The sequence below is a fragment of the Oncorhynchus mykiss genome, chromosome 4, assembly GCF_057628025.1.
Source record: "Oncorhynchus mykiss isolate SJ-2025 chromosome 4, ASM5762802v1, whole genome shotgun sequence".
Lineage (NCBI taxonomy): Eukaryota > Metazoa > Chordata > Actinopteri > Salmoniformes > Salmonidae > Oncorhynchus > Oncorhynchus mykiss.
This window is the reverse complement of record NC_143025.1, coordinates 31,895,946-31,917,936: the sequence shown is the minus strand read 5'-3', so window position 1 is coordinate 31,917,936 and position 21,991 is coordinate 31,895,946. Positions and strand designations below refer to the sequence as shown.

The following is a 21,991-nucleotide window of genomic DNA, read 5'->3' as shown; positions in this document are numbered from 1 at the left end:
AGCTCGAGGCCCTGGGTCTCGACCCCGCCCTGTGCAACTGGGTACTGGACTTCCTGACGGGCCGCCCCCAGGTGGTGAGGGTAGGCAACAACATCTCCTCCCCGCTGATCCTCAACACTGGGGCCCCACAAGGGTGCGTTCTGAGCCCTATCCTGTACTCCCTGTTCACCCACGACTGCGTGGCTTACGCACGCCTCCAACTCAATCATCAAGTTTGCGGACGACACAACAGTGGTAGGCTTGATTACCAACAACGACGAGACGGCCTACAGGGAGGAGGTGAGGGCCCTCGGAGTGTGGTGTCAGGAAAATAACCTCACACTCAACGTCAACAAAACTAAGGAGATGATTGTGGACTTCAGGAAACAGCAGAGGGAACACCCCCCTATCCACATCGATGGAACAGTAGTGGAGAGGGTAGCAAGTTTTAAGTTCCTCGGCATACACATCACAGACAAACTGAATTGGTCCACTCACACAGACAGCATCGTGAAGAAGGCGCAGCAGCGCCTCTTCAACCTCAGGAGGCTGAAGAAATTCGGCTTGTCACCAAAAGCACTCACAAACTTCTACAGATGCACAATCGAGAGCATCCTGGCGGGCTGTATCACCGCCTGGTACGGCAACTGCTCCGCCCTCAACCGTAAGGCTCTCCAGAGGGTGGTGAGGTCTGCACAACGCATCACCGGGCGCAAACTACCTGCCCTCCAGGACACCTACACCACCCGATGTCACAGGAAGGCCATAAAGATCATCAAGGACATCAACCACCCGAGCCACTGCCTGTTCACCCCGCTATCATCCAGAAGGCGAGGTCAGTACAGGTGCATCAAAGCTGGGACCGAGAGACTGAAAAACAGCTTCTATCTCAAGGCCATCAGACTGTTAAACAGCCACCACTAACATTGAGTGGCTGCTGCCAACACACTGACACTGACTCAACTCCAGCCACTTTAATAATGGGAATTGATGGGAAATGATGTAAATATATCACTAGCCACTTTAAACAATGCTACCTTATATAATGTTACTTACCCTACATTATTCATCTCATATGCATACGTATATACTGTACTCTATATCATCGACTGTATCCTTATGTAATACATGTATCACTAGCCACTTTAACTATGCCACTTTGTTTACATACTCATCTCATATGTATATACTGTACTCGATACCATCTACTGTTTCTTGCCTATGCTGCTCTGTACCATCACTCATTCATATATCCTTATGTACATATTCTTTATCCCCTTACACTGTGTACAAGACAGTAGTTTTGGAATTGTTAGTTAGATTACTTGTTGGTTATTACTGCATTGTCGGAACTAGAAGCACAAGCATTTCGCTACACTCGCATTAACATCTGCTAACCATGTGTATGTGACAAATAAAATTTGATTTGATTTGAAAAGTGTTATACAGATACCTAGCCTAAAAACTCCAAATAGAAATCAATGCAGATACGGAAGCACGGTGGGTAGGAAAACCCCTATAGAAAGGCAGGGACCTAGAAGAAACCTAGAGAGGAACCAGGTACTTCTGTCCTTGAGTCAGAATTTGTTCTTGAGTCGTTGGATGTGTTTGCCTTTGGAAAAAGACAACTGTTGGAAATCTGTTGAGGAATCTCAACAACAACAGATGCTGCGTATTTGTTGACATGCTCACTGGAATCCAAGTCATCTTCCCAGTGTTTTCTCTCAGCGTACCATGCAGCTAAAAACAACAAGGCAAACAAACCAGATAATTAACATAAGATTATTGTTTATTACATTCATCTATCCTAGTTTCTACTCATTCTACCATGCAAACCATAAAGAAATGCCTTGAGCTGCCGGAAATAGATTTTTACTGCAAACAGACTAAATAGATGGACTTATTAGCCTGTGTTGAGTTGAATTTGGCTTGCCAAATCACACTTCACCTGATGCAATTTTTGACTGTTGAAAATAATCTTTGTTACCAATGATTTCAAATAAACGCTTTACCTTCCAAACTATTCGCATCAGGAAATAGCCTTGTTCCAGAGAAAACCATACCACGCTATTGCAGAGAAGATGCTGAGCATGCATGCTTTGGAAGTCCATAGAAAAGCTGTTATTCTCTTAGAGAGTCTACCGAGGTACTCTGAACGAACATCTGAAAGTCTTCAAACATCACAGTAAGTATGTCCCGCTCTCTCCTGAGATTAGTTGTGCCTTGAGGACAAACTGCAGTGATGAATCTTTATTATCGCTCCTCTCCCTCATATTCGTTCTGCCCAAACCTTGTTCTCTAGAGACAGGCACAGCCATCCGCACCTGGGTAGATAGATAGATAGATAGATAGATAGATAGTAGTGTGTGTACACACACACACACAAAACACACACACAGTTTCACGATGAAGTCCGTCTTTATTCTAGGCCTGCTCTGTCAGCAGCAATCAGGGCACTGTGATAAGGTCCAGATGAGAAAAATTATATGCACTGAGGCACTATTGTCCCAATGGTTTGGGCATTCTCAGACCTTATGGTGTCCTTCACATTTTATCTCAAAAGGTACATTTGTTGATGATATAATTCAAGAAAACAAAAGTTTCTTGGCTCTTATATTAATGCTGCAATGGAATAATACGTAGGCTATGGTGTGAATTTGCAGCGTTGGCAGAGAGACAGAAAGAGAGAGGTAGATGGGGTGCCGAGAACAAATGAATAAGAGAAACAATATCATTGTTCTTCATTCGGATAGTGTGCCCATACGACTCAGAAGCCGCTGTCAGTTGGGGTGATTTCCTCTGGTTAAAAATGCATTGTAGGAGTGATGATCTCATTGTACCGTACACCTCTCTAACTCTGCTGAAACAGATCCCCTTCCCCCTCTTCCTACTTCCTCTCCCTACCTACCCCCTCTCTCCCAAACACTGCAGCACTCCAACTCCTCATCTGGGGAACATTATTACAGGTGAAACATACTATGACGTAACACCCCCTTCCATAGCAGGTGCTGTGGGCGCGCTGCCCACTCCTAGACTGGCCACAGAGGAATATCTGTCATTACTGGTTACTGCGCCTGCTGCTTCCGAACCCACACCCGGTACCTGGGCCTCTATCTGTCTGTATGGGGAGGAGGGTGGATTTAGCGGATGGAGTGGGGAGTTTGTGAGGGTGTTGTGTTTTGTTGTGAGGAGTGGGGGCTGAGGCGGCTGAGTAGAGCTGGAGCAGGAAAACAGTGTATTCTTTAAGGTTATTGTGGGGATGTGTGTAGCGAGTTATTGACTTAGACATGTTTGTTCTGAGGAGAACGTGTATAGCTACCTACCGTCCCCTGACTCCTCACCTAACAATAAGTTTATGGATTTGTTCAACTGAATCTAATTAAAGCTGAATTTTGAATTAAAAAAGCTTCCCTAGAATGAACAGTTTCTTAGATATTCTGCAACAGTACAAATTATTTGATTTTGCAGTCTACCATTTACAAGGGTCACACCCTTACTACGAATATGACAATTGAAAGTAGTATGTGAGGAAGACTTACTCGCTACACATTAAATTTGTGATTGGAATTTTAACACCCACAGTGTTAAATTGAACACTTACTTAGTAATTATATTTCTTAGCCGGTCGATGGCGCGATAGGGGTTGAATAAACAAGTTGAAGGTGTGTCAAGGCTTGACCCCTCAGTAGCGACTCAGGATATGGCCCAGATGAAGACACAGGAGGTGGATAGTACAGTTCTCATAACATTTATTATACAAGGGGACAGGCCAGGGCAGGTCGAGGGCAGGCAGGGCCGAGTCAATGAGGTATAGAATGGCAGGCAGGGTCAAGGCAGGCAGAACGGTCAGAACCGGGAAGACTAGAAAACAGCACCTCCTGTGCAAGTTCTCCCACAAAAATCCAGAAAATCACATTGTAGGATTTTTATTGAATTTATTTGTAAATTATGGTGGAAAATAAGTATTTGGTCACCTACAAACAAGAAAGATTTCTGGCTCTCACAGACCTGTAACTTCTTCTGTCCTCCACTCGTTACCTGTATAAATTTCACCTGTTTGAACTTGTTATCAGTATAAAAGACAACCTCAAACAGTCACACTCCAAAGTCCACTATGGCCAAGACCAAAGAGCTGTCAAAGGACACCAGAAACAAAATTAGAGACCTGCACCAGGCTGGGAAGACTGAATCTGCAATAGGTAAGCCACTTGGTTTGAAGAAATCACCTGTGGGAGCAATTATTAGGAAATGGAAGACATACAAGACCACTGATAATCTCCCTCGATCTGGAGCTCCACGCAAGATCTCACCCCGTGGGGTCAAAATTATCACAAGAACGGTGAGCAAAAATCCCAGAACCACTCGGGGGGGACCTAGTAAATGACCTGCAGAGAGCTGGGACCAAAGTAACAAAGCCTACCATCAGTAACACACTACGCCGCCAGGGACTCAAGTCCTGCAGTGCCAGACGTGTCCCCCTGCTGAAGCCAGTACATGTCCAGGCCCGTCTGAAGTTTGCTAGAGAGCATTTGGATGATCCAAAAGAAAGATTGGGAGAATGTCATATGGTCAGATGAAACCAAAATATAACTTTTTGGTAAAAACTCAACTCATCGTGTTTGGAGGACAAAGAAAGCTGAGTTGCATCCAAAGAACACCATACCCACTGTGAAGCATGGGGGTGGAAACATCATGCTTTGGGGCTGTTTTTCTGCAAAGGGACCAGGATGACTGATCCGTGTAAAGGAAAGAATGAATGGGGCCATGTATCGTGAGATTTTGAGTGAAAACCTCCTTCCATCAGCAAGGGCATTGAAGTTGAAACGTGGCTGGGTCTTTCAGCAAGACAATGATCCCAAACACACCGCCCGGGCAACGAAGGAGTGGCTTCGTTAAAAGCATTTCAAGGTCCTGGAGTGTTCTAGCCAGTCTCCAGATCTCAACCCCTTAGAAAAGCTTTGGAGGGAGTTGAAAGTCCGTGTTGCCCAGCAACAGCCCCAAAACATCACTGCTCTAGAGGAGATCTACATGAAGACGTACAGAAAACGTTTGACCTCTGTCATTGCCAACAAAGGGTATATAACAAAGTATTGAGAGAAACTTTTGTTATTGACCAAATATTTCTTTTCCACCATAATTTGCAAAAAAATGCATTAAAATTCTACTATGTGAATTTCTGGATTTTTTTTCTAATTTTGTCTGTCATAGTTGAAGATACCTATGATGAAAATTACAGGCCTCTCTCATCTTTTTAAGTGGGAGAACTTGCACAAATTGGTGGCTGACTAAGTACTTTTTTGCCTCACTGTACCTGGTTGGGCACATACCTGGTGCAGGCGGCGTAAATCAACAATGAGGGTTGGGTCCAGGATGTTCCTATCAGGGACCCAGCACCTCTCCTCAGGGCCATAACCATCCCAGTCAACCAGGTACTGGCTAAGGACTTCAGAGATGAGGAATGGAACAATAAATTGTGGATAAAATTTACTCCACCCGGAGGGGCAGATCCCGCGTAGACAGCCATACCCACTGCCCGAGACGATAGCAGGAGGCCGGGGTCCAGAGATCTCATCCAGGTACGCCAACAGCGGTGGGAAACATTTGGGCTGAGGGTAGGTTGACCTCTTGCTCAGGGAAGAGCAGGGACTGATAACCCAGGGAACACTCAAAGGGCGAAAGACCTGTGGCAGAGCAAGGAAGGGTGTTGCGGGCGTATTCAACCCACACTAGTTTCTGGCTCCAGCTTGTGGGGTTGGTGGAGACCAGGCAGTGAAGAGTCGTCTCCAGGTCTTGGTTGGCTCACCCCGACTGGCTGTTGGACTGGGGGTGGAACCCGGAGGACGGGCTGGCCAATGACCCAATGAGTGTGCAGAATGCCTTCCAGAACTTGGACAAGAACTGAAGACCCCGGTAGGAGACCATGTAGACAAGAAATCAATGGATTGGGAAGACATGCTGCACCATGAGCTGGGCCGTCAAAACTACGGATGCATGAGGAGATTCAATGAGCAGGAACTGCATGGACTCACTGTGATTCCCTGACACACTCATGTTGATAGGAATAGTGCTGTGATTGATCCTGCCAATAGAGCACCCGTTCAATGTGCTGGCGTCCATGGGAACGAGGAGTTGCATGGAGATCCCCAGCGCAGCACCACAGAGTCCAGGAGCACCCGGAGAGATTTAGACCAGTAACCCCACAACAGGATTGCATGGAGAGGAGTACAATTAAAGGGAGACGGGAAACCCCCTGTATGGCCCACCAGTGTACCTATTGACGGGTCTAATAATAATAATCTAGCCGTGCTCAAGTTGCATGGGCACCAGAGGAGATGAGTTGACAGTCCTCGATGATTCCTGAGGGAACTCGGGTAACTTCGGATTCTCTTGGGAGTGTAGGTGTTAGTGACTACCGGGATTCTTCAGAGGCGAGGGAAAATCTGAGGACAAATGAGGGTGGTGGGGAACAGACTTCCTCTCCCTCCTGCGTTCCCGTAGCTGCCCATCAATCCTTATGATCAGGGCTATGAGAAGGTCGAGGTCCATGGGTAGCTCCCGGGCTGCGAGATTTAATCCTCTTTGATAATCCATGAAGGAAGTGTCGAATAGGAACTCCGGATTCCATGCACTCTCGGTTGCCAACTGCGTAGTCAGCCACACTACGGGAATTCTGACTCGGTTGCAGTAGCTTCCGAGCCGCCTCTCTCCCGGGCATCAGAGATTCGAACACCTTCCTTACCTCCGCTACGAACGTCCTAGATTATGGCACATGGCGGTTTGTTGATCCCACACCGCCGTAGCCCAGGTGAGCGCCCTCCCAAGCATCAGAGTTATAAAATAAGCTATCTTTGAGTGATCAGAAGGAAACGAAGCGGGCTGCAGTTCGAAGATGAGAAAGCACTGGGAGAGAAAATCTCTGCCTTGTTTTAGGATCCCCAGTGTAAATCAAATCAAATCAAATGTATTTATATAGCCCTTCGTACATCAGCTGATATCTCAAAGTGCTGTACAGAAACCCAGCCTAAAACCCCAAACAGCAAGCAATGCAGGTGTAGAAGCACGGTGGCTAGGAAAAACTCCCTAGAAAGGCCAAAACCTAGGATGAAACCTAGAGAGGAACCAGGCTATGTGGGGTGGCCAGTCCTCTTCTGGCTGTGCCGGGTGGAGATTATAACAGAACATGGCCAAGATGTTCAAATGTTCATAAATGACCAGCATGGTCCAATAATAATAAGGCAGAACAGTTGAAACTGGAGCAGCAGCACAGCCAGGTGGACTGGGGACAGCAAGGAGTCATCATGTCAGGTAGTCCTGAGGCATGGTCCTAGGGCTCAGGTCCTCCGAGAGAGAGAAAGAAAAAGAGAAAGAATTAGAGAGAGCACACTTAAATTCACACAGGACACCGAATAGGACAGGAGAAGTACTCCAGATATAACAAACTGACCCTAGCCCCCTGACCCATAAACTACTGCAGCATAAATACTGGAGGCTGAGAAAGGAGGGGTCAGGAGACACTGTGGCCCCATCCGAGGACACCCCCGGACAGGGCCAAACAGGAAGGATATAACCCCACCCACTTTGCCAAAGCACAGCCCCCACACCACTAGAGGGATATCTTCCATTACCAACTTACCATCCTGAGACAAGGCTGAGTATAGCCCACAAAAATCTCCGCCACGAGACAACCCAAGGGGGGAGCACCAACCCAGACAGGATGACCACATCAGTGACTCAACCCACTCAGGTGACACACCCCTCCCAGGGACGGTATGAGAGAGCCCCAGTAAGCCAGTGACTCAGCCCCTGTAATAGTGTTAGAGGCAGAGAATCCCAGTGGAAAGAGGGGAACCGGCCAGGCAGAGTGTAGCGCTCCAGATGAGGTAAGTGGGGTTCTCGGAGAGACAGGGTAGGAAGGGGAGAAGCACCGCTAGTGGCAGGGTTATTGAGAGTCTGGGTGGGTAATGTAGTGGCTTGCTGCCTATTAGATAGCTTGCAGAATTGCTCCAATAAGGTGTAGAAGGTTTGGTCATTACTTTCTGCCACGGTGTGGAATCCTTCCATATATTTCTGTAGCAACTCCTCGTGTCTTCTAATGGTGGCTCCTTGTTTCAGAGCTGGTCTGAGTCTGCTGGGTCAGTCATGGCCAGTTAGTACTATCACAATTTATGATATTACCCAGATGCAGAAACAGGAGGTGTATAGTACAGTGGTTGTTCCTTTAATTCTTACAGCTGAAATCCCGCTAACCGGACGAATATGACAACAGCCAGTCAAAGTGCAGGCTGCCAAATTCAAACAACAGAAATCTCATAATTAAAATTCTTAAAACATACAAGTATTTTACACCATTTTCAAGGCAAACTTGTTGTTAATTAATCCCACCATAGGGTCCGATTTCAAAAAGGCTTTGAAAGCACACCAAATGATTATTGTTAGGTCAGCACACAGCCATTTTTCCACCCAAAGGGAGGAGTCACAAAAAGCAGGAATAGAGATAAAATTAATCACTAACCTTTGATGATCATCAGATGACACTCATAGGTCTTCATGTTAGACAATACATGTATGTTTTGCTCGATAAATTTCATATTTATATCCAAAAATCTCAGTTTACATTGGTGCGTTACGTTCAGTAATGTTTTGATTTCAAAACATCCGGTGATTTTGCAGAGAGCCACATCAATTTACAGAAATACTCATAATAAACATTGATAAAAGATACAATTGTTATGCATGGAATTATAGATCCACTTCTTCTTGTGACTCTCAAACCCGGATCCGGGAGCGTAATCATAGCCTCAAACTAATTAGCATAACGCAGCGGACATAAATACCCCTAGAAAATGTTCCTATTCATGAAAATCACAAAGGAAATATATTGAGACACAGTTTAGCCTTTTGTTAATCACACTGTCATCTCAGATTTTCAAAATAAGCTTTACAGCCAACGCTAGACAAGCATTTGTGTAAGTTTATCATGGCATAATGCTATGCTAGGCTCTGCTGGCAGCAGGCAACATTTTCACGAAAATAAGAAAAGCAATCAAATTAAATCATTTACCTTTGAAGAACTTCGGATGTTTTCACTCAGGAGACCCCCAGTTAGATAGCAAATGTTCCTTTTTTCCAAAAATATTATTTTTGTAGGCGAAATAGCTCCCGTTTGTTCTTCACGTTTGGCTGTGTGTGATTAGTGTGATTAACAAAAGGTTAAGCTTGTGTTTGAATGTATTTCATTTGCAATTTTCATGAACAGGAAAAGTTTCTAGGGGTATTTATGTCCGCTGCATTATGCTAATTCGTTTGAGGCTATGATTACGCTCCCAGATCCGGGATTGCTAGTCGCAAGAAGTTAAAGATCTGGGCGCATTCTTTCAACTTTTGGATAAAAAGCGTGCAAAATTTCAACGTCCTGCTACTCATGCCAGGAATATAGCATATGTATATGATTAGTATGTGTGGATAGAAAACACTCTGAAGTTTATAAAACTGGTTAAATCATGTCTGTGACTATAACTGAACGTGTGTAGCAGGCAAAACCCAGAGGAAAAACTGGTCAAAAAAAAAAAAATCCCTCCGCCAGTTCAATGTATTGTCTATGGCAAGGGAAAATACAGCTTCCACACGATGTCGCCAGTCTTGGGAATTGGGTTGAAGTTAATCCTTGGTGAAATGAAGAATAGGCACTTCCTGTCAGTGGGTACACGCTGGATGGTTATGAAAGAGAGAAAATCGTCCATGCTTTGTTGACTTGCAGCTATTGAATACAGATCGCCCCGTCATCAATTTGATCGATTATTAAGGTTTATAAATACCTAAAGTTGGATTACAAAAGTAGTTTGACATTTTTTGGCAAAGTTTGTAAGCAACTTTTTGAATTTAAAAAAATGACGTTGCGTTTTGGAAAGCTGTTTTTTTCTGGATCAGACGGGCTATACAAATGGACATTTTGGGTATACATGGACGGATTTAATCGAAAAAAAGAACCAATTGTGATGTTTATGGGACATATTGGAGTGCAAACAAAGAAGCTCGTCAAAGGTAATGCATGTTTTTATATTTTATTTCTGCGTTTTGTGTAGCGCTGGCTACGCTAATTATTTTGTTTACACCTCCTTCAGGTATTTCGGGGGGGGGGGTGCATGCTATCAGATAATAGCTTCTCATGCTTTCGCCGAAAAACATATTTAAAATCTGACATGTTGGCTAGATTCACAAGGAGTGTGGCTTTAATTGAGTACCCTGCATGTGTGATTTAATGAAAGTTTGAGTTTTAGCGAGTACTATTAGCATTTGGCGCTACGCATTTCCATTTCCTGTTGGCTAGGTGAGACGCTGGCGTCTCGGTGGCTGTAAGAGGGTAATAAGGTTGAATATATTATGACAGACCAGCTAGATCTACTGTCTTCATTATATTACAACAGACCAGCTGCATCTACTGTCTCCATTTCACTTTGGCCATTGTTGTGGGCCTGCCCTCCCCTCCCCTCAACAGCCTCAAATAGGCTATTTAATGTGGGTTGGGGTGGGGCGGTAGACACACGCATCACACATTTCATGACATTACATGTTTATATATTGCTTCTAAAAAAATAAAAAATTAATCACAAATAATATTTTATATTATTAATTTCAAACAAGGGCAATAGCATGAGAAGAACTTACCAGTCTAAAACGATGTCTCTCTGCCATTCAAAATATATTCTTCCACTTGGGAATTGCTAAATGAATCGTCCTACAACAATATCTCTCACTTTCCCAATCAATTTCTTCTAAAATTGTGTGTACATCTGTATATCTAGACTTAGATTTAGCTTTCCCTGACTTAGTAGCCACAATGATTGATATATAAACAGCTGAATATGCTAAACAACGCTGTGCGTAATATGCGTTGCTCCTTCCGGTATGAAACTTCAATAGCAAATTACTCTCTTTACGCCGGAGCTTACTACATGGGTTGGTCTTGCAACACATAAACATGACCTATTGCCATTTACCTCAGCTCATTGGCTATCTACCCAGCTAGATTTCAAGACGATCAGTGGTCATTGGGCTAAAATTCAGTCAATCAACGAAACAGCGGGCAAATAATTGTCTTCCACATGTTTGGTGTGTCTCCCAGGTGGCTTGTGGCAAACTTTAAACGACACTTTTTATGGATATCTTTAAGAAATGGCTTTCTTCTTGCCACTCTTCCATAAAGGCCAGATTTGTGCAATATACGACTGATTGTTGTCCTATGGACAGAGTCTCCCACCTCAGCTGTAGATCTCTGCAGTTCATCCAGAGTGATCATGGGCCTCTTGGCTGCATCTCTGATCAGTCTTCTCCTTGTATGAGCTGAAAGTTTAGAGGGACGGCCAGGTCTTGGTAGATTTGCAGTGGTCTGATACTCCTTCCATTTCTATATTATCGCTTGCACAGTGCTCCTTGGGATGTTTAAAGCTTGGGAAATCTTTTTGTGTCCAAATCCGGCTTTAAACTTCTTCACAACAGTATCTCGGACCTGCCTGGTGTGTTCCTTGTTCTTCATGATGCTCTCCGCGCTTTTAACGGACCTCTGAGACTATCACAGTGCAGGTGCATTTATACGGAGACTTGATTACACACAGGTGGATTGTATTTATCATCATTAGTCATTTAGGTCAACATTTGATCATTCAGAGATCCTCACTGAACTTCTGGAGAGAGTTTGCTGCACTGAAAGTAAAGGGGCTGAATAATTTTGCACGCCCAATTTTTCAGTTTTTGATTTGTTAAAAAAGTTTGAAATATCCAATAAATGTCGTTCCACTTCATGATTGTGTCCCACTTGTTGTTGATTCTTCACAGAAAAATACAGATTTATATCTTTATGTTTGAAGCCTGAAATGTGGCAAAAGGTCGCAAAGTTCAAGGGGGCCGAATACTTTCGCAAGGCACTGTATATAGACTCTTAAGGAGTCATTTCTGGATTCCATGATTCCGTCCATGTTCTCGTTGGTCCTATGTTGCTCTGCTTTACATATCCACTGGTTTTATTCAACCATTTAAATACAATACTTTAATACACCTGGGTAATTTTCTGGTTCCTGAGGCAAGAAAGAGAGGAGAGATGGTAATTAGTGCAGAGGTCCATATGATTCCAGAGAGAGGTTGTAGGAGTTTGCTTTGTAATCACCCAGGACCCGGGCTACACGCTCTCAGGGAAAGGCCTTAATATCAAGCACAAAAATTAATGATTTACTTGCAAGGGAAGTAAACCATTTAGTGCCGCCTTCTATCGACTGGAGCAAAATTGCTTATTGTGCAGGAAGAAATGTAACTTGAGTCAAGTCCATTAAAAGACTGCGCAGAAGGGAGAGTTTTTTTTTGCCCTCTCTCTCTATTGTTGCTTTTATTACTCCTCATCACAGATGTCCTCTGTGGCTGTTATTACAAATAGTAATTCATTTGCTGTAGGAGAGGAGAGGCAATGAAGCAGACTGGGTATTATCAAAAGAAACCGCCTAGATTGCACAATTTACATTCTCACACATGCATGTACGCAAGCACCCACATACAGACACACGTACCTAGGCAGAAGCTGACCTTTAGGTTGAAGGGTATTTTATTTCACCTTTATTTAACCAGTTAGGTTAGTTGAGAACAAGTTCTCATTTGCAACTGCGAACTGGCCAAGATAAAGCATAGCAATTTGACACATACAACAACACAGAGTTCGACATGGAAAAAAAACAGTCAATAATACAGTAGAACAAAAGAAAACAAAAAGTCAGTATACAGTGAGTGCAAATGAGGTAAGATAAGGGAGTTTTAAGGCAATACATAAGCCATGGTGGCGAAGTAATTACAATATAGCAATTAAACACTGGAATGGTAGATGTACAGAAGATGAATGTGTAAGTAGAGATACTGGGGTGCAAAGGAGCAGGTGGCGAAGTAATTACAATATAGCAAATAAAACTGGAATGGTAGATGTGCAGAAGATGAATGTGCAAATAGAGATACTGGGGTGAAAAGGAGCAAGATAAATAATTAAATACTGTGTGGGGATGAGGTAGGTAGATAGATGGGCTATGTACAGGTGCAGTGATATGTGAGCTGCTCTGACATCTGGTGCTTAAAGCTGGTAAGGGAGATATGAGTCTCCAGCTTCAGAGATTTTTGCAGTTCATTCCAGTCATTGGCAGCAGAGACCTGGAAGGAAAGACGACCAAAGGAGGAATTGGCTTTGGGGTGTCCAGTGAGATATACCTGCTGGAGCGGGGGCTACGAGTGGGTGCTGCTATGGTGACCAGTGAGCTGAGATAAGGTGGGGCTTTACCTAGCAGAGACTTGTAGATAACCTGTAGCCAGTGGGTTTGGCGACGAGTATGAAGCGAGGGCCAACCAACAGGAGCGTACAGGTCGCAATAGTGGGTAGTGTATGGGGCTTTGGTGACAAAACAGATGGCACTGTGATAGACTGCATCCAGTTTGTTGAGTAGAGTGTTGGAGGCTATTTTATAGATTACATCACCGAAGTCGAGGATCGGTAGGATAGTCAGTTTTACGAGGGTATGTTTGGCAGCATGAGTGAAGGATGCTTTGTTGCGATATAGGAAGCCAATTCTAGATTTAATTTAGGATTGGAGATGCTTAACGTCTTGGTGACAGGGGGGCAGTATTGAGAAGCTTGGATGAATATGGTCCCCAGAGTAAACTGCCTGCTACTCTGTCCCAGATGCTAATATATGCATATTATAAGTAGTATTGGATAGAAAACACTCTGAAGTTTAAAACTGTTTGAATGATGTCTGTGAGTATGACAGAACTCATATGGCAGGCGAAAACCTGAGACAAATCCAACCAGGAAGTGGGAAATCTGAGGTTTGTAGTTTCATTTAAGTGATTGCCTATCCAATATTCTGTGTCTATGGGGCCAGATTGCACTTCCCAAGGCTTCCAGCAGATGTCAACAGTCTTTAGAAAGTTGTTTGAGGCTTCTATTGTGGAATGGTGTCGAATAAGAGCTGTTTCAACAAGTGGACTAGGCTGTGGCCAATCAGTTGTTTACTGCGCGGTCACGCTGTTCCCTCTTTTTCCTCTGTAATGAATACGCTATTGTCCGGTTGGAATATTATTGAAGATTTATTATAAAATACCCTAAAGATTGATTGTAACATCGTTTGATATCTTTCTACAAACTGTAATGGAACGGTTTTGACTGTTCGTCTGGATTTTGCGCTCGCGCATTGTGCCTTTGGAATAGTGAACTAAATGCGCAAACAAAATGTGTGTATTTGGACATAAATATGGACGTAATCGAACAAAACAAACATTTCTTGTGGGAGTCCTGGGAGTGCATTCCGAAGAAGGTCAGCATAGGTAAGTGAAGATTTATAATGCTATTTATGACTTTTGTTGACTCCACAACTTGGCGGATAACTGTATGGCTTATTTTTGTGGCTGAACACTGTTCTAACATTATTGAATATTGTGCTTTTGCCGTAAAGCATTTTGAAATCTGACACAGCAGTTGCATTAATAACAAGTTTATCTTTAATTCTATGTAAAACATGTATCTTTCCTCAACGTTTATGATGAGTATTTCTGTAATTTGATGTGGCTCTGCAATTTCTCCAGATGTTTTGGAGGCATTTCTGAACATGGAGCCAATGTAAACTGAGGTTTGTGGATATAAATATGAACTTGATCGAACAAAACATACATGTATTATGTAACACTGAGTCCTGGGAGTGTCATCTGATGAAGATCGTCAAAGGTTAGTTAATGATTGTATCTATATTTCTGCTTTTTGTGGCTCCTCACTTTGGTTGGAAAATGTCTGAATGCTTTCTGTGACTAGTTGCTGACCTAACATAATGATATGTTCTGCTTTCGCCGAAAAGCCTTTTTGAAATCGGACACTGTGGTTGGATTAACGAGAAGTGTATCTTTAAAATTGTGTAATTTTAATTATGAGATTTCTGTTGTTTTGAATTTGGCGCCCTGCACTTTCACTGGCTGTTGGCGAGGTGGGACGCTAGCGTCCCGAACGATCCCAGAGAGGCTATGTGAGTTTGGAAGGAGAGTTTACAGTCTAACCAGACACCTAGGTATTTTTAGTTGTCCACGTATTCTAAGCCAGAGCCATCCAGAGTAGTGATGCTGGACGGGTGAGCAGGTGCGGGCAGTGATCGGTTGAATGGCATGCATTTAGTTTTCCCTGCGTTTAAGAGCAGTTGGAGGCCACGGAAGGAGAGTTGTATGGCATTGAAGCTTGTCTGGAGGCTAGTTAAATGGGCATACTTTTTCTATGGGGTAGAAAAAAATATAGCACTGTAAGATATAGGAGACATGTCTACTGGTAGGAACAGCCAGGGCTTGATTTCAGACTTGTGAAATAATCAAGCATGGTTAAGATGCTTCTTCGGCTCTCACCAACCCATGACACCCATGACATCATAGCATCTCACTAGCTAGCTAACTAGCTACCAGTCAGCTAACCACTGCTAACAGTCATCAGCTAACCTTTAGCTCGGAAAGCTCTCGCCAGTTCTTACAACGCGTTTCATACTAGAGCATACCAGACTTATTTTTCTCTCCATATCCCTGAATTCATACCACAAACTCTGAACCTTTTCATCTGGATCATCACAGATAGCTAACCACAACCAGGGTTGACTACTCCTGGCTAATGTTTCCATCCCGGAGCTAGCACCAACTAGCCTGTGGCTAGCCCATGCTAGAACCATCTCCCAGCTAACTCCTGGGCTACAATATCAGGACCCCTTTTTCTGCCGTTACGGGGCACGGAACCCCGCGGATCCTCTACGACGGTAATACCAACATAATCTGCCCGAGGATTCCAAAAGGCCCCTCAGGCGCGACGCCCGCTGAAGACCCATTCTGCTAACCTGCTAGGACTGCTAGCTACCTTTAACCCTACTAACTCTACGACTGGCGTATCGACGTCACTGCACGATGAGGCAAAAACAGACTTACCCCGATCGCGACGTCCCCCAAAGGCTAATTTGCTATCTCCGGTCTACTAACTGCTAGCTTGCCTGCCCCGGTCTGCTAACTACTAGCCCCTGCTAACCACTTGCTTGCTAACCCGGTCTTCTAACTGCTAGGATGTAACAGATGTGAAACGGCTAGCTCATCACTGTCAAACGCTCCCTAAAACACTTCTGCAAGCAGGCCTTTCTAATTGACCTGGCCGGGGTATCCTGGGATGACATTGACCTCATCCCGTCAGTAGATGATGCCTGGCTATTCTTTAAAAGTGCCTTCCTCACCATCTTAAATAAGCATGCCCCGTTCAAAAAATGTAGAACTAGGAATAGATATAGTCCTTGGTTCACTCCAGACCTGTCTGCCCTTGACCAGCACAAAAACATCCTGTGGCGTTCTGCATTAGCATCAAATAGCCCCCGTGATATGAAACTTTTCAGGGAAGTTAGGAACAAATATACGCAGGCAGTTAGGAAAGCTAAGGTTAGCTTTTTCAAACAGAAATTTGCATCCTGTAGTACTAACTCAAAGTTCTGGGACACTGTACAGTCCATGGAGAATAAGAGCCCTTCCCAGCTGCCCACTGCTCTGAGGCTAGGAAACACTGTCACCACCGATTAAATCCACTAAAATTGAGAATTATAATAAGCATTTCTCTATGGCTGGCCATGCTTTCCACCTGGCTACCCCTACCCCGATCAACTGCCCGGCACCCTCCACAGCAACCCGCCAAAGCCCCCACCATTTCTCCTTTACCCAAATCCAGATAGCTGATGTTCTGAAAGAGCTGCAAAATCTGGACCCCTACAAATCAGCCGGGCTAGACAATCTGGACCCTCTCTTTCTAAGATTATCTGCCGAATTGTTGCTAGCCCGTTCAACCTCTCTTTCGTATCGTCTGAGATTCCCAAAGATTGGAAAGATCTTCAGAGGTGACACTCTAGACCCAAACTGCCACAGACCTATATCTATCCTACCCTGTCTTTCTAAGGTCTTCGAAAGCCAAGTTAACAAACAGATTACCGACCATTCCGAATCCCACCGTACCTTCTCTGCTATACAATCTGGTTTCAGAGCTGGTCATGGGTGCACTTCAGCCAAGCTCAAGGTCCTAAATGATATCATAACCACCATTGATAAAATACATTACTGTGCAGCCATATTCATTGACCTGGCTAAGGCTTTCGACTCTGTCAATCACCACATTCTTATTGGCAGACTCGACTGCCTTGGTTTCTCAAATGATTGCCTCACCGGTTTACAAACTACTTCTCTGGTAGAGTTCAGTGTGTCAAATCGGAGGGCCTGTTGTCCGGACCTCTGGCTGTCTCTATGCGGGTGCCACAGGATTCAATCCTCGGGCCGACTCTCTTCTCTGTATACATCAATGATGTTGCTCTTGCTGCTGGTGATTCTCTGGTACACCTCTATGCAGACGACACCATACTGTATACTTCTGGCCCCTCTTTGGACACTGGGTTAAGATAGTTGTGTATTGGTAGAGTAAGGGTTGGCGGATGATTTTGCTGGCGAGACTAGGGCCAGACTGCAAGGTTCAGAATGTTCCAAAACAATATCTAGAATTTGGAAAGGTTGCCATGACCACATTGTTGAGTAACTCTTCAAAGCCATTGTGAATGCCTCTCCCCAACGCATTCCTATGAGCACTGACTTTGCTGATAACTTATTTATTGAGGAAAAATGTACTTACTACTATGTGGTTGTCTCACCTAGCTACCTGTAATGTAATAAAACAAATATAGAAAAACGTTTTTTTTTACATCACAAAGTTTCAAATGTAAAATGTACATTGCGTGTACAAAACATTACTAACAATCTGCTCTTCCATGACATTGACTGACCAGGTGAAAGCTATGATCCCTTATTGATGTCACCTGTTAAATCCACTTCAATAGGTGTTGTTACGGATCAGCTAGTCCGAAACACCCTAACACAGGCGGGAGTTATGAAATGAACAGAACGGAGGCAGTAGTTGTGGTTCCTTTTCGTTTGTATTGTCACGAAACAGGTTCTTTCGCCCCAAAAAATTGTTCCAGTACAAGGTAGTGTCCAACGATGAAACAGCGTAAAAAGAATAAACTAACTAAGCAGCTGACCAAGAGACTGTGGTCAAATAGGAACACAAAATAATAAATCGCTCCCCTTGTCTTTAGACTATCGTCTACACACCATATTGACAGGGGGAACGCTTCCCTCTCTCTAAAGCCTGCCTTGTTTAACATAGAGGCAAGGTGCATTAGATAAAGATGCTTTCTCTGAGGTAGGAAAGTCTGACATCCTCACAGGTCACTGTGTCTCCTCCCAAACCACCTCGAGCTCATCTCCTGGCACACCAATATAGAGGGAGACACCAAGCCAATTAGTGGGCCCAGGTGTGTACTAATTGGCTTTACACTGAGTACCTATCCCCTGAGGAGGGTGTTGTCGTGTCATCATTTTCAGGCTGGTCACTGAACCCTTACAGTGTAGATGAAAGAAAGGAGACAGGTTAAAGAATGATTTTTAAACCTTGAGACAATTGAGACATGGATTGTGTATGTCCGCCATTCAGAGGGTGAATGGGCAAGTCAAAATATTTAAGTGCCTTTGAACGGGGTAGGCAAGTAGGTGCTAGGCGCACCAGTTTGAATTGGTCAAGAACAGCAGCACTGAAGGCTTTTTCACGCTAAACAGTTTCCTGTGTGTATCAAGAGTGGTCCACCACCCACAGGTCATCCATCCAACTTGACACAACTGTGGTAAACATTGGAGTCAACAAAGGCCAGCATCCCTGTGGAACGGTTTCGACACCTTGCCTGACACCATGCCCTGACGAATTGAGGCTTGACTTTAGGAAAAAAGGTGTCATCATTATTGTCATTACCCACAAGCCATTTGGTGCATCCTCCAATTTGATATCCATTTGATCCATGAGATTAATGTCCATGCCAGAGAATGTATGTTCACCTGCAGTATGTTTCCACAGGTGGCTTCTCTTTTCATAAGTTTGTTTATTTATCAGGGACCATGCACAACTTATACATAGCACCATAGTTTGATCATTTGCAAGCCAATTTGCATCTGTGGTTCCTAGCTAGCTTGAAGATAAATCATATATGGTCCTGTGTTATAATTATAAAGAACCCACCCTGCAGTTTTTGCTCAATTCCAATACAGTGGGGCTAATAACACCTCATCGGACTACCTTACCGAGGGAAAAAAACTCTGGACCACCTTTACTCCACACACAGAGACGCATACAAAGCTCTCCTTCACCCTCCAATTGGTAAATCTGACCATAATTCTATCCTACTGATTCCTGCTTACAAGCAAAAAATTTAAGCAGGAAGCACCAGTGAATCGATCAATAAAAAAGTGGACAGATGAAGCAGATGCTAAGCTACAGAATTGTTTTGCTAGCACAGACTGGAATATGTTCCGGGATTCCTCCGATGGCATTGAGGAGTACACCACATCAGTCATTTGTTTTATCAAAAAGTGCAGCGATGATGTCATCCCCACAGTCACCGTACGTACAGACCCCAACCAGAAGCCATGGATTACAGGCAACATCCACACTGAGCTAAAGGCTAGAGCTGCTGCTTTCAAGGAGTGGGACTCTAACCCAGAAGCTTATAAGAAATCCCGCTATGCCCTCTGACGAACCATCAAACAGACAAACATCAATACAGGACTAAGTACTACATCGGCTCTGACGCTCGTCGGATGTGGCAAGGCTTGCAAACCATTACAGAATGCCTACCAGACAAGCTTAACTACTTCTATGCTCGCTTCAAGGCAAATAACACTGAAACATGCGTGAGAGCACCAGATGTTCCGGAAGGCTGCGTGATCACGCTCTCCACAGCCGATGTGAGTAAGAGAGTAAGACATTTAAACAGATCAACATTCACAAGGCCACAGGGTCAGTTGGATTTCCAGGACATACTGTAAGCATTCGCTGACAACTGGCAAGTGTCTTCACTGATATTTTCAACATCTCCCTGTCCGAGTCTGTAATTCCAACATGTTTTAAGCAGACCACCATAGTCCCTGTGCCCAAGAACACGAAGGTAATGCTGATCTTCAACACAGGGGCCCCTCAGGGGTGTGTGCTCAGTCCCCTCCTGTACTCCCTATTCACTCATGACTGCACCGCAAGGCACGACTCCAACACCATCATTAGGTTTGCCGATGACACAACAGTGGTAGGCCTGATCAACGACAATGACGAGACAGCCTATAGGGAGGAGGTCAGAGACCTGGCCGTGTTGTGCCCTGGCAAAAACCTCTCCCTCAACGTGATCAGGACAAAGGAGATGATTGTGCAACCCATGAAAAAGAGGACAGAGCACGCCCCCATTCTCATTGACGGGGCTGAGGTGGAGCAGGTTGAGAGCTTCAAGTTCCTTGCTGTCCACATCACCAACAAACGAACATGGTCCAAGTACACCAAGACAGTCTTGAAGAGGGCATGACAAAACCTATTCCCACTCAGGAGACTGAAAATATTTGGCATGGGTCCTCAGATTCTCAAATGTTCTACAGCTGCACGATCGAGACCACTGGTTGCGTCACTGCCTGGTATGGCAATTGCTCAGCCTCCGACCATAAGGCACTACAGAGGGTAGTGCGTACAGCCGAGTACATCACTGAGGCAAAGCTTCCTGCACTCCAGGACCTCTATACCAGGCGGTGTAAAAAAAATGTCAAAGACTCCAGCCACCCAAGTCATATACTGTTCTCTCTGATACCGGAGCTCCAAGTCTAGGTCCAAGAGGCTTCTAAAAAGCTTCTACCCCCAAGCCATAAGACTCCTGAATGTCTAATCAAATGGCTACCCAGACTATTTGCATTGCACCCACCCCTTTACACCGCTGCTACTCTCTGTTGTTATCATCTATACATAGTCACTTTGATAACTACCTGCATGTACATATTACCTCAATTACCTCGACTAACCGGTGCCCCCACACATTGACTCTGTACCGGTATCCCCCTGTATATAGTCTCGCTATTGTTATTTTACAGCTGCGCTTTAATTACTTGTTACTTTTATTTCTTATTCTTCTCTGTTTTTTTTACCTGCATTGTTGGTTAGGGGCTCATAGGTAATCATTTCACTGTAAGGACCTGTTGTATTTGGCGCATGACTAATACAATTTGATTTGATTTGATACTATAAGAAAAAGTAGACAAAGGGTCATGATGTTATTACCTACAACACTAGCCAAACACACTCAACTTTGTTCTATGAAGCATTTTTTGCCTTTAAAATTGTGACTGTTAGTTACTGTTAGTGTTACTGTGTTTACTTAATGTGTTGGCTACGTAATGCTCATCCTCTGTCTGGCTGGCAGTCTGGCTGTACTAGCATAGTGTCATGCCTGGGAGGGTAATTACATGAATTTGAAACAGAGGGAGGATCCCTCTGACAGGAGTTGTCCATGGGGAGGCAGGGGGAGACAATGCTGCTAATGGGCAGTGGTGGATGGGGAATTCATGAGCACTCTCTTCTGTACCAACCAACCACCCAATGCCCAGGATGCTGCAGACTCCAGTGCTACTTCAGACAGACATCTCATCATCAAGCGTTGGGCAGCTTGGGAGGGGAAAATCAATCAAACAGAGGCAGAATATTAATCGAACATCTAGATTTTTAAACACATTCATATTTCATGGGTTTGTTGAAAACATTATACAGCTCATTTGCTTTAATAGCTTAACCGTGTACGTATGGCATACACGTCATACAACATGGTAGGCAAGTCTATGCATGGCATAGCTACTGGGAGTTAAACAGACAATTTTACTCTTCCCAACTCTCCATTCTTCCTCTGTTAAGTGCAGGCATGCACAGTTATGGCTAACACAAGTAATCGTGTTTCACTACGTCCTTGCCTTATCCTGCGTGAAGGGTGGTGACGACATGCTCTGACAGTATGGAGCCTTGCTATATGAATGCACTGACCCAGTTAGGGGACAGAAACACACTCCAACACAATACATGGATTTTACTGTGCTGTATTAG

At 44.2% G+C, this 21,991-nt stretch overlaps 1 long non-coding RNA gene across 1 annotated transcript; it reads right to left on the bottom strand.

The window, feature by feature from the left end:
• Positions 1-1,747: 1,747 nt before the first annotated feature.
• Positions 1,748-6,125, bottom strand: LOC149983985 (uncharacterized). The gene is made up of 2 exons (XR_016495592.1): positions 5,307-6,125; positions 1,748-2,303 (listed from the first exon to the last, which is right to left on the bottom strand). It is a non-coding gene; the product is annotated as an uncharacterized LOC149983985 (long non-coding RNA).
• Positions 6,126-21,991: the final 15,866 nt, after the last annotated feature.